This window comes from Dromiciops gliroides, chromosome 4 (genome assembly GCF_019393635.1).
Source record: "Dromiciops gliroides isolate mDroGli1 chromosome 4, mDroGli1.pri, whole genome shotgun sequence".
NCBI lineage: Eukaryota > Metazoa > Chordata > Mammalia > Microbiotheria > Microbiotheriidae > Dromiciops > Dromiciops gliroides.
In genome coordinates, this window is record NC_057864.1 from 255,811,210 (window position 1) to 255,825,152 (window position 13,943).

General features: G+C 42.0%; 1 protein-coding gene across 2 annotated transcripts in view; it reads right to left on the reverse strand.

The window, feature by feature from the left end:
* CCND3 (cyclin D3) overlaps nt 1-13,943 on the reverse strand; it is a 126,573-nt gene that overhangs the window by 20,358 nt on the left and 92,272 nt on the right. The window lies entirely within an intron of this gene.

Genomic DNA, 13,943 nt, shown 5'->3' on the forward strand with positions numbered 1-13,943 from the left:
AAAGCAATTTTTTTTTTGGCAGAGCAATGAGGGTTAAGTGACTTGCCCAGGGGCAGGTGTCTGGGGCCGCATTTGAACTCAGGTCCTCCTGAATCCAGGGCCAGTGCTCTATCCACTGCACCACCTAGTTGCCCCCTAAAGCATTTTTTTTTAACCAGACTTGTGATTTCATTGGTATAGAGGACTTTGGATGAGCAAAGTGAAGACCCAGAAAAAAAAGGACTGGCTACCAAAATCCAGAGCACCCTCGAATGGTTCAACATCGAAAAGTGATAGGATTTGGGGCATTACCATCTGTTTTGCTCCTGCCCCCTAAGGAACAAGGATTGTTTCCATCTGACTTGCTGCTGAAACTTTCCATATATGTTCCTCCAGTAGAATGTGAGCTCCTTCAGAGAAAAGACCATGTTAGTATCCTCAGCAATTAGCACGAATTGTTGTATACATTAAGTCCTTAATTAATGTGTTTTTTTTTTTCAATCACTCTCACATGCTTTAAAATGTTTAGTCTTAGGGGCAGCTAGGTGGCGCAGTGGATAGAGCACTGGCCCTGGATTCAGGAGCACCTGAGTTCAAATCCAGCCTCAAACACTTGACACTTACTAGCTGTGTGACCCTGGGCAAGTCACTTAACCCCCATTGCCCAGTCCATGCCCCCCTTCCAAATGTATAGTCTTAGAGGACAGGGTTACACAGCCAGTATATCTCAGTGGAAAAGACTTGAATCCAGTTTATCCCAACTCTCTCCACTACACAAGACTGTTTCTTACCCAGCAAATTAGTGGCATGAAAAGTTATTTACTCACTCAACAAGCAGGTATTTAGAAGTCATGATCTACAAAGAATTGTGCTAGGTAGGAGGAATGGGTTTATGATTAAGAAAAAGGACTACAAAAACAATTAAGACAGGTCCCTGCCCTCAAGAAGCTTGCAATCTAGAATAAGAGGTGACTAGATATGTAGATAATTATAACACATATTAGACTATTATAAGTTCATAAGTGTACTGTCAGATAAGATGAAGAAGACCACATTTACTTATAAGACTGCTAAGGGAAAGTACTGAGCGAGTAATAGATACCTGCCTTTTGAGATCTTCTACTCTATTTGGAATGTAGTGATGTGAGCCAGCATCATTCATGAAGCAAGTATCTATTAAATGCTTATGGCGGGGGGCAGCTAGGTGGCACAGTGGATAGAGCACCAGCCCTGGAGTCAGGAGGACCTGAGTTCAAATCTGACCTCAGACACTTAACACTTACTAGCTGTGTGACCCTGGGCAAGTCACTTAACCCCAACTGCCTCACCCCCACCCCAAAAAAAAGCTTATCTTGGGAGGATTGGAAGAAAGGAAACAAGAATTTACCAAATGCCTACTAATGTGCCAGGCACTGTGCTAAGTGCTTTATAGATGTCATCTCATTTGATCCTCACAACAAACCTAGGATTTAGGTACAATTATTATTCCCATTTTATAATAGAGGAAACTGAGTCAGATGGAGGTTAAGCGACCTGCCAAGGGTCACACAGCTTCTTAAGTTCTGAGGCTACATTTGAATTCCAGTGCTCTTTCCACTGAGTCACCTAGTAGCCTCCAGGGCAAGACTCTTTACCAGGGCCACAGATCCACCCTGACCTGTCCCTTTGTCAATCATACAAAGCAGGATTTACAGAACCTACCAGAAATCATTCAGGGTAAGGGTTTGTGTGTGTGTGTGTGTGTGTTTGTGTGTGTTTGATGGAAAGTATGAGCAGTAAGTGGGAGGGAGTGAGAATCAAAAGTTGGCCTCCTCACTTCCAGTCATTCTGTAAAGGAGGAGGTGGGATCACCAAAGTACAAACAGCAATCAGTTTGGAGAAGTAGCAGTGGGAAGCCCAACAAAGGTCTGTTTTTTAGGGACCAGATAAAGAACTAAAACAAGGGTGAATTCCCTTCCACCTCTGCTTCTTTCTTCACTCCATGGAAGGCAGCAGTATGGTGCTATGGAAGGAAGTCCTGTATTTAAATCCCAGCTCTGCTATTTACTACCCATGTGCCCTTGGACAAGTCAATTAATCCCTCTGGGCTTCAGGTTCCTTATGTGGAAAATGAAGGGGAAGGATTAGATGAGTTCTAGACACCTTGCCAGTTCCAAATCCTCCACTGTGACTGCTAAACGCCTTCCTGTCCTAAGACAAGCAAGACCCCCACTCACTTCCTTTGTCATCCTGGGGAAGTCAGTCTCTCTGACTTTTGTTTCCTCATCGCAAAGATGAGGGAGGGAAAGGGGTTGGACCAGATGGTCCCAAAGGTGTCTTCTCAATCTAAAGCTATGATCCTCGTTTAGTCATGTCCAATTCTTCAGGACCCCATGGGCCATGGCATGTCTTTCCCCCCCACACACACCCTTTTTATTTATTTTGGTGAGGCAGTTGGGGTTAAGTGACTTGCTCAGGGTCACACAGCTAGTGTTAAGTATCTGAGGCCGGATTTGAACTCAGGTCCTCCTGAATCCAGGGCTGGTGCTCTATCCACTGCACCACCTAGCTGCGCCCCCCCCCCCTTTTTAAAAATCATTTTAGTACTGTACAAGGTTTGCCATTCCCTTCTGCAGTGGATTATGTTTTGTCAGAATGCTTCACCATGAGCTGTCCATCTTGGGTCACCCTGCACAGAATAGCTCATAGTTTCATTGGGGCTATAGAAGCCCCTCCACCCCAAGGCAGTGATGGAGAGTTGGGGGAAACTACAATTCCCCCAGATTCTAAACAATCACTGAGCAAGTCTCTTCATCTAAATACGTCTTATTTTCTTCATCTGTAAAGTAAGGGTGCAGGGGCTTTGACTAAAGGATGATCCTATGAACTCAAAACACTGGCTCTCTGGGATCATTTGACCCTACTGTTCTAAGGGTGCAAAACCAGATTCAACTTTCTGGCCAAACAGGTTATGTAAAGACATTACTCCAGGTAGGAAAGGAGATGCCAGTCTTAGCTAACCTCCATTTCCCTTCTCCACTTTTGACATTTATGTCAGTGGCGGCACCATTCTCCAGACCCCCCAGAGTCACCTTTGACTCCTCTCTCTCTCCTTTATCCTCTATTTAACCAGAAAATTCTATTATAGAATCTTACATATAGAGTTGAGATGGACTCTAAAGATCATCCCCTTCATTTTTACTGATGAGCGCACAGAAATCCAAATAAGCCAAGCGACTTGACCACCTATGGTCAAATGATTAGTAAGTGACAAGATTTGAACACAGGTCCTAGGATTCACAGTTCAGTGTTCTTTCTACTTCAGCATGCTTCACCTGCTATTTGTCTGGCAGATTCTTGATCTGAAATGCTTCTTGTTACTAAACCTCCCTCTCCATTTCCAGAGATACCACTCTAATCTCTGTATTATCAAGCAGTTGTAATCAGTGTCTTCTAAGATATCTTCTAACTTTAAAATCAATGAGCTTATGACCTCTCAAACAGAGCTTCTTAAACTTTTTCCACTCATGACCCCTTTTCACCCTAGAGATTTTTACGTGACCCCAAATATATAGGCATATAAAATAGGTATACATAACTTTTTACTGTTGCCAAATTTTTCACAACCCCCACATTCAGTTATGTGCCTCCATATAGGGTCTTGACCCACAGTTTAAGAAGATTTGCCCTAGATTGATTATTCTTGCAACAGGATCTTACCAAGGCCCCTCTGTCCTGAAATCTCCCCTGATCTGGTTAGCAAAACTATTGGATTAGTTATCTTCTTTAGGGACCTCTTTTATCACCCCCATCTCCTGCCTGGGAAAATACAATGTCTCCCTGTTGAAGATCAGATGAAACTCCTCAAAGCCTGGTATCCAAGGCCCTCCAGCAAGAAGCTCCAAGCTGACTATCCAATTCTATCTCTCTTAAGACTCCTCCACCCATCTGGCTAATTTACCTCTATATAGTCCTCCACACATGTCCTGTTCATTCTTTGTTGTTTATCCCAATTCTATCTATCCTTCAAAGCCCAATCCCTTGGAATTCTCTGACCCAAACTGACCTGGAGAGCTTCTGAGCTAAATATCATGTGGTCCAATCCCCACATTTTACAGACAAGGAAAGGGAGGCCCAGGAGAGGAAATCAGGCAATCAATAAGCATTTATTAAACACCTACTATGTTCCAGGAAGGTGCTAAGCACTAGGAATACGAAAAGAGGCAGAAGACAGTCTTCGGCTTCAAGGGAAATGATAATATAATGGGGGAGACAACTTGCAAAAAAAGACACAAAGCAAGTTATATACAGAATAAATAGGAAATAAAAGGGGGAGGACACTGGAATTAAGAGGGGTTGTGATTGCTGTAGAAGGTGGGATTTTAGTTGAGACTTTAAAAAAGTCAGGAAGATCAGTAGTTGGAGTTGAGAGCATTCCAGGCATGTGGGATGGCCAGAGACTATACCCAAAGCCAAAAGATGGGAGTGTTTTGTACACAGACTACCCAGGTCAGTGTCCAGGGGGTAAAGTGTAATAAGACTGGAAAGGTAGGAGAGGTCTAGCTTATGAAGGACTTTGAATGCCAAACAGATCGCTGTGTATTTGCTTCTGGAGGGCATAGGGAGCCACTAGGGTTTATTAAGTGGGGTCAGGAATGGGGAGCATCGTGTGTGACATGATCAGACCTTTGTTTTAGGAAAATCACTTTAATGACTTAATGGAGAATGGAGAGGAGTGGGGAGAGACTTCAGAAGAGGCAGACCCACCAGCAGGCAAGCTACTGCAATAATCTAGCTGTGATGTGATAAGGGCCTGCACTGGAGTGATGGCACTGTCAGAGAAGAGAAGGGGGCATGTTGGAGAGATGCTGCAAAGGTAAAATCAACAGGCCTTGGCAACAGTTTGGATGGGGGGGGGGTGTTGAGGAGTATATATTTAAAAGTTCTTAACCTTTTTTGTGTGTCATAAACCCCTCTGGCCATCTAGTGAAGCCTATCAACCCCTTCTCAGAACAAGGTTTTTAAAAGGTGCAATATGAAATACATTGGATTACAAAGGAAATTACATTGAAATACAGTTATGAAATTAAAAAAAAAACACAAGTTCATGGACACTAGATTAAGAACCTCTTATCTTGGGGCAGCTAGGTGGCACAGTGGATAGAGCACCGGCCCTAGAGTCAGGAAGACCTGAGTTCAAATCTGACCTCAGACACTTAACACTTACTAGTTGTGTGACCCTGGGCAAGTCACTTAATCTCAATTGCCACGCGCGCGTGTGCACACACACACACACACAAAGAACCTCTTATCTTAAACTAAGACCCAGCATTATATGCAATGGAGATAAACTAGAAGCCTTTCCAAAAAAAGAAAGGGGTAAGGCAAGGATATCCATTACAACTTCTATTACTTGATATATAGTGCTAGAAATGCTATCTCTATCAACAGGATTATACAGCTACTTGTTGGCAGACCTGGCTCTAGAAGTCAGGTCCACTGCCCTTTCCACTTCCCCATATTGCTTACAATTGTACAGGAGTTAACTAAACACTTGATGATAATCCATTTTGTTCAGTTCTCTGATTGTTTTTTTTTTTTTCCTGAATAAATCTTACCTCTTCAACTAGATTACAAAGTGGGATTTTGCTTTGTCTCCTACACAGTGCTGGATCCACAGTAGCACTCAATAACACAGTGCTGGACCCAAAGTAGCACTCAATAAGTTCCTAAATCCGTTCATGCCATTTTCCTTGCCTAGAAAAGCTTCTCACCTTCTCTCCATTTCTTTCATTGCTCAGTATTAATTATTTATTCATTCATTCATCATTCCTGTTTTGGCTACTCTCTCCCCTCTTCCCACTCTTGACCCCTCAATGAAACAGTCCAACTGTACACTAGCCTCTACCCTTGAATGTCCTGCTTCTTTGTCCTATCACCATTCATTAATTATTAAGCCCCAAATCTATATTACTCAAACATTCGATTCTTTTGCTTCTACTTGACCTCTGCTGACAGAGATGGAGGAAGTTACAGAACTGTGATGACTATGACCACGGCATAATTGTGTTACTTAATCTCAACTGGCCACTCACTGTAGCAAGACAATCCTTTTACTCCCTAATTGATCCTCTATCCTATTCATCCTGTTGGTTGTTCTACATTTTCTGTTCTCTCCTCAGATTTTCCACAGTAATCCCACCCTCCTCTCTCTCTCTCTCTCCCTCCTCCCCACCCCCACCCCTTTCAGTTGAGGATCTTACTTCATATTTTACCCCCAAAATTGAGATCATGTGCTATGATCTGCCTCTTCTTCCCTTTCTCCTCATAATCCCTTTACATCATTCTTCACTCTTTTCCTTTATTCCAATATCTAATAAAGAGATAATCCTCCTTGCCAAGGTAACACCTTCCACATATGCCCTTGATTTCATCTTCTCTTGTCTTGTCATCACTATCATTCCTTCTATCTCTATTCTTCCATCTATCCCTCTCTTCCTTACTTGATGTCTACAAGCATATCCAAGTTTCTCCTATTCTTAAAAGAATCTCACTAAAGCCCACCATCTCTGATAACTATAATCCTATATCTCTCCTCCAAAAACCAAACTCTTTGAAAAAGATGTTGACATGCCCATTATCTCCACTTCTCCTCTCAATCATTTCTCAGCCTTTTGCAGTCTGGCTTCTAACTTTATCACTCAACTGAAACTGTTTTTTCCAGTTACCAATGATCTCTTAATTGTCAAGTGTTTTTAAATACCTTAAATGCCTTTTCTCAACCCTCATCATTCCTGACCTCTTTGCAACATTTGACACCATTGACCGCTTCTCCTGGATACTCTCTTCTCTCTGGGTTTTCATGATATTGCTCTCTCTTGGTTCTCTTCTTACCCACCCGACTGTTTCTTCTTCTTTGCTGGACATCAGCCATATTGCCTACCCATAGGTGTAGACCAAACCACTGTTCCGGAGCCCCTTCTCTTCTCTTGCTACCCACTTCCTTTCCTCACAATTTCATCAGCTCATATGAATTTAATTATCATCTCTATGCAGATGCCTCCTAGATCTATACATCTAGTTCTAGTGTTTGTTCTGAGCTCCAATCATACAATATTAGCTACCTATTATAATTTCAAACTGTCTCATAGATATCTCAAACTCAACATATCAAAGCCAAAACAAAAGAAAACTCAAAACTCATTATCTTTCTTTCTAAATCTACTTCTTTCTAACTAACTGTTAAGAGTACCAGCATTTTTCCAGCCTTCTAGATTTGTAACTTCAATGTCATCTTTTCCTCCCCATTAGCAGTCATCCCACACATCCATTCAGCTTTGAAACCTTGTCATTTCTGCCTCCACAACATCTCTCCTACACATCCCCTTCTCTCTACTCACATAGCCACCATCCTAGTTGAGGCCCTTAATTACCTCTTGACTGGATATGCAATACCTGGGAAAAGGGGAATGATCTCCCCAACTCCCATAATTGACCTCCCTGACTTTTGTCTCTTTCTACTCCAATCCATCCTTCAAACAACCATCAAAGTGATTTTCCTAAAGTATAGGTCTAGCCATGTCTTCATGCTCCCCATTCAATAAACACCCGTGGATCACCATTTCATCTAAGATCAAATATCTGGCATTTAAAGCTTTCACAATCTTGCTTTCCAGTCTTCTTATACATTACTCCCTCTACACACAATTTTTCAGCCATATTTAACTATTTGGTATTGCCTGTACAAGATACTCTATCGCATATCTCTGTGCCTATGCATTTGCCGTCCTCCATGCTTGGAATCCTCTCTCCTAACTTTTACCTCTTAGCATCTTGGACTTCCTTCAAGACTCAGCTCAAATATTACCTTCTCCATGAGGTAGGTTCACCAATTGCCCAGAACTCTCTGCCTAGTACAATGATTTGAACATAGTAGGCATTAAATTCGTGTTTGTTAAATTCAACTGAAGCTAAGTGAAATAAATTGATTCTCCTCTCAGCAAAACAGAACCAGGACTCAGGGAGAAAAAAATCATAATCTGTTCAAAAGTCAAATTGAACTGAATTTTAGATTATTCTTGAGTGTTATTGGGTATAAAGAGCATGCAATGTAGAGGATCCATAGACAGATCTTGGCTCTCTGAAATATACCTGTGTGGCCTTACCACAAATCCCTTCTTCTCTCTGGGCCTCAGATTCTTTTAAAGAAAAAGAAAGTTAAATCAGATGATCTCTAAAGTGTCTTCCGATTCTAAAACCTACCAGTCCCTACAAATACTTAGGAATAGGTTTTAACCAGCCCTAGAATACTATAACTATATAGTATAAAAGTCCTGGGGTAGTATTGGAGAAAATGGAGCTGAGTGGGGTTAGTCAGAGAAAGCTGCCTGGAAGAAGTAGTAACCCAAAGTTCATTGTAGGACTTTATAGTTGGGCCAAGGAAGTGGTACAAACTTGGCACAGATGAGCCTAAGGGAGAACAAACATGGAAGCAGGCATTCTTCCTCCAGGAAGAGGACCTGGATTTATCCATTTATAAACTGTGATGAAGAGTATGGAGGGAGGAAGGAGGCAAGCTTCAGGGAAATCAGACTGTGGGTCACTGCAGACCACAGGCAGATGGCTTCCTGGATTTCCTGGCAGAGAAATAAGTGACATTTAAAGAAAATTCCTCCAAGAAAAGAAAACATTTTTGAGGGCTTGTTTTTGGTCTCGTCTTTGATTCCAGACCCATAGAGTTCCTTAGCTGAGTCATAGGGAAAAAAATTTTGAATGGGGTTGGAGAAAGGATGATGTAGGTCACAATTAACCTAACAGCTCCTTCATGTTCAATGTTACTTCTGGTTGCCAAGAATTATAGTATTCCAGGGCTAGTTAAGTTCTATGAAGTCCCTCCAGCCCAAACCTCTATCACAAAGAGGACTAATGGGGGGCAGCTAGGTGGAGCAGTTGATAGAGCACTGGCCCTGGATTCAGGAGTACCTGAGTTCAAATCCGGCCTCAGACACTTGACACTTACTAGCTGTGTGACCCTGGGCAAGTCACTTAACCCCCATTGCCCCACAAAATAAAAACAAAAAAACCATTTCCCAATTACAAAGAGGACTAACAATTATAACCAATATTTATTAAGATCTACTATATTCTGGGATACAAACATGAAAAATTATACAATCTCTGTCTTCAAGGATCTTATAATCTAATAGTGGGGAATATAGCTTGTATGGTATGAAAAGAGAATTTTTATTGGTAGGATTATATATATTTCAGTCAGTTATCCACCTTTCCCTTTTCTTTTTATTGATATCTTTTGTATTTATAGTACCTTCATTCCCCAATATCTTCCTCCTCACTGTCTGCCCTACCCCACCCCCACCCTGACAGGAGCAGCTAAGTAGCAAAGTGGAGATAGGGTACTGGGCCTAAAGTCGGGAAGATTCATCTTCCTGAGTTCAGATCCCACCTCAGACACTTACTAGGTCTGTGACCCTGGGTAAGTCACTGTTTCATCATCTGTAAAACGAGTTGGAGAAGGAAATGGCAAACTACTCTAGTATCTCTGCCAAGAAAATCGAATTTGAAGTCATGAAGAGTAGGACACAACTGAAACAAAACTAAACTGAATTCCCTCCCTCCCAATCCTACCAAAGAACTATTAATATTATTATATATCCTTTTCTTAAAAGTTCTCTCTCTCTGAATGTTTTAGAGACACTTGGCCATGGCATAAAGGATAGACAACTGGCTCCAGAGTCAGGAAGAGGGGGTTCAGATCTTCATTAGCTGTATGATCTTGTGACAAATCATTTAATCTCTCGGTGGCCCCTACAAATCTCTAACACTGTAGAGTAGCTGCCTATGTGCATTGGTGGAAAGAGTTCCTTCCCCAGGGTTCCCTAAACTAATGAAACCACAGATACAGTCTAAAAACAAACCAAAATACACTCTCAAGAGATTCCAGTGTGTTTATAAGATCCTTGTGTACCCATTGTTTATAGGATCTTAGCATGTATAGGGGAACAGAGGATGAGTGATTTGCCCAAGGTCTCACAATATATTAGTGACAGAAGCAAGCTGTCCTGGGACCCAGGTATCCTGATTCCTCATCACCGCATTTTCTATTACACTTCTGTCCAACTAAATTCCAACCACAGTAATTCAAGTCAGAAATTGCTCCTGGCTCCTATATAATGTTGTTATTCTTCAATTGTTTTTCAGTCGTGTCCAGCTCTTCATGACCCAATCTGTCGTTTTCTTGGCAAAGATACTGGAGTGGTTTCCCATTTCCTTCTCCAGTTCATTTCACAAAGGAGGAAACTGAGACACAGAGGGTTAAGTGACTTACCCAGGGTCACACAGCTAGTAAGATTTGAACACAGATTTGAATTCAAGAAGATGAGTATTCCTGACTCCAGGCCCTGCAAACCATTGAATTCACCACCTAGTTGCCCTTCCTCTACAATATCCTTCCATATATAATGCATTTCCCCCTCAACCAGTTTACCAGCCTTCTCCCTTCTTAGGGCCAAGTAATCCCAACTGCTATAGGATCCCATACTTTGTGACTGAAATCTACCCAGAGTCAAAAGCAACCAGGTGAGAGGCTGAAGGAAGGGCTCATCCATTTGCTTTTTATTCCATGCTTAGGAACCCGAAGCATAGAGAGACCAAGGGACTAACTTTAGATTCCAGAGCAGAAGAATAACAAGGTCTTTGATTAGAGGAAGCACCCCTAAGAAGGTATCTGGCTTTGTCAGTTTACTCAGACTCCCTTCCAGTCTGGGAAGAAGTTATCCCAAACTCCCCCTTGCCTCCAAGCAGGACTAGCCTCCCATAGAAGCTTCCATATGTAGGTGGCCACAAATTCAGACACAAGGGAAAGTGAAATGAATTCCCTTCTATATGATGAGCAATAAATACTGAATCAGATGCTATTAAGAAATACTCTGGAACCTGCCCAATAACAACCTACTCTCCTTAACCTTCTTTCTCTTTTGCCATCCTCTTCCACATACCCCTGATTCACATACCTCCCAGGCTTTCTAGGTTTTGGAAGAAGGAGAAGAAAACCGAAGCTGGGTTTGGAGATCCCATTTGCTTCAGTACAGGGAAGAAGGGAAGGCTGACTATGGGAACCTGCCTCAGGTAATGAGGAGCTACTAAGGTGGCTTGTTTGGTGTGGGGAGTTGACATTGTAGGGAAAGTCAATCTTGGCTCCTGGAGGCAAGAGAAGCTAAAAAATCCAGAAAGATGGATAGTTCAAAAATCATTGCTTCTTAGCTTTGGCAAGCGTGCTGGCTGGAGTGCTGGAGCATCGGAACGGCAGGCAGCTGGGGTTTGGTGTTCTGAGAATTCCCAGGGCTTCCCACCAAATAGCTATAACGAATGAGGAACTAAAAGTCTATTTACTATCCCTATCCTGCCTTGGGCGTCATCTGGCAATAAATAGCATTTTAAATAAACTGTTCACATACATTATTTCATTCAGTCCCTCACCACAACCCAGTGAGGCAGGTAGTGCTACTGTGGGGGAGGCAACTGTAGCGTGTCTGTCATAGAGTCAGGAAAGACCTGAGCTCAAATCCACCTTCAAATGTGTGGAAAGTTGGGGTGACTGGGCGGGGCATAGCACTTAACATCTATAAGCCTCATTTTTCTTACCGTTAAATGGGACTGATTTTACTGTGGTCTCTACCTCATGGACTTGTGGGATCAAATGGAATAATACAGACAAAGACTGACTGGGTGTCAGTCATTATTAGTAAGTGGAGCTAAGAGTCTAGGTGACTTAGTATGTGTGCTGGGACTGACACCCAGAAGTCAGGTCTTCTGACTACAGACTATTCATTTAAAGCCCCAAACACAGTGCTTTCTTCTATGAAAGTCCGTCCTTCCTTCCTTCCTTCCTTCCTTCCTTCCTTCCTTTCTTCCTTCCTTCCTTCCTTCCTTCCTCCCTCCCTCCCTCCTTCTCTTCCTTCTTCCCTCCCTTCCCACCTCCCTCCCTCCATTCCTTCCTTCCTTCCATTCTTTCTTTCTTCCTTCCTTCCTTCCTTCCTTCCTTCCTTCTTTCCTTCCTTCCTTCCTTCCTTCCTTTCTTCCTCCCTCCCTTCCTTCCTTCCTTCTTTCTAAACTTGGAGCCAGGAGAATTCTAGGTTAGAATATATAACAGTTGGGGCAGCTAGGTGGCTCAGTGGATAAAGCACTGGCCCTGAATTCAGGAGTACCTGAGTTCAAATCCAGCCTCAGACACCTGACACTAGCTGTGTGACCCTGGGCAAGTCACTTAACCCTCACTGCCCTGCAAAAAAAAAAAAAAGATACTAGAATATATAACAGCTATATGACCATGAGCAAATCATTTAACCCCTCTGAGTCTCAGTTTCCCCAATTATAAAATGGGGATAATAACAATTATTGTACCTTCTTCAAAGAGTTGGTGTGAGTATCAAACAAGATCATTTATGTAAAGAGCCTCATAAATCTTGTAGTCTGATATAAATGTCAGCTATTATTATTATTTGTTATTATTGTAAACTTGTTGTTATTGTAAGACTGTTAGCTCTATAAGTGTAGGATCCCTGTCCTATCTAAACTTTGCCATCTTTCTTGGAGACTAACACAATATTCTGAATACAGTAGCTGCTTAATAAATGCTCATTGAACAAGTGAATAAATCATGAAACAAACCGTATATTTTATATCTTTTATGTATAGGGCACCATAGTCATGATGGAGTTCTAGAGAGAGGAAAGACACAGTCTCTGTTCCCAATGAGATTACAGTTTAGTTGGGAAGACAGTATATACATTTGACAAGAGGCATGCATGATACAAGATGGCACATGCTAAGGGATGAATCATGGGTACAGAGAGTTAAGGGTCACTGAGGTTCAGAGGAAAATCACCCACACTGGTGCAGTAGGTAAAGACCTAATGAAGACTGAATCATAGTACAGGGTGGGCCAAAGTCATGACTATTTAATAACTCCTTTATTTTTTGTTTTTAATTTACAGTACCATAGCATCATGTACACTATATATAGGAAATGAATTTATATTATGTGTGAAAAATCAAATCTCATAAATGACAAAAAAAATTAAGAAAAAATAATTTCCAAAAAGTTATTAAAACATCAGACCCCTTCATGACTTTTGGCCCACCCCAGAAGGAACCTTAGAACAAAGAATGATGCAATACAGAGTTTGGTATATAAGAGCTGAAAGGAACCTTAGACTAAACAATTTTTGTTGTTGTTGTTGTTGTTGTTTTTTTGGTGAGGCAATTGGGGTTAAGTGACTTGCCCAGGGTCACACAGCTAGTAAGTGTCAAGTGTCTGAGGCCAGATTTGAACTCAGGTCCTCCTGACTCCAGGGCTGGTGCCCTATCCACTGCACCACCTAGCTGCCCCTAGACAATGTTTAGAACACAGAACAGGGAATGACAGGAAGGGGCCAAACCTCTTCATTTTACAGAGGAAGAGTGTTTTGCTATAGTTCACAAATCAAGTCTAGGGACAGAGCCATGGCTTTCTGATCTCCTTTCTCCAGAAACTCATAATTTGGTGCTCTTTCCACTATATACTGTTGATATGGAACTCGAGCTTGGCTTTGAACAAAGGGTAGTATTTGGACAAAACAGAACAGGGTAGGGAAGGTATTCCACACCTGAGTAAAGGTACAGAATGAAGGAATGGACATGATATGTTTGGGGAAGATTGACTAGACCAGTATGGCTTAAGCAGAAAATCTGCATAGGGGCTGGCTGAGTGGGAGAAGAGGTTGGGGAAGTAGAATGTGAACAGATAGATCATGGACCTCTCCAAGTGGCAGGCTAAGGAGTTTGGACTTTATCCTGTAGGCACTGGAGAGCCATTAAAAGTTTTGGAGCAAACATGGACAAAGTATTTTTGGAGTGACATGGACAAAGCTGTGTTTCAGAAAGAGTAGCCTAGCAGAAGCCTGGATGTATGAAATCAGGAAGTGAGT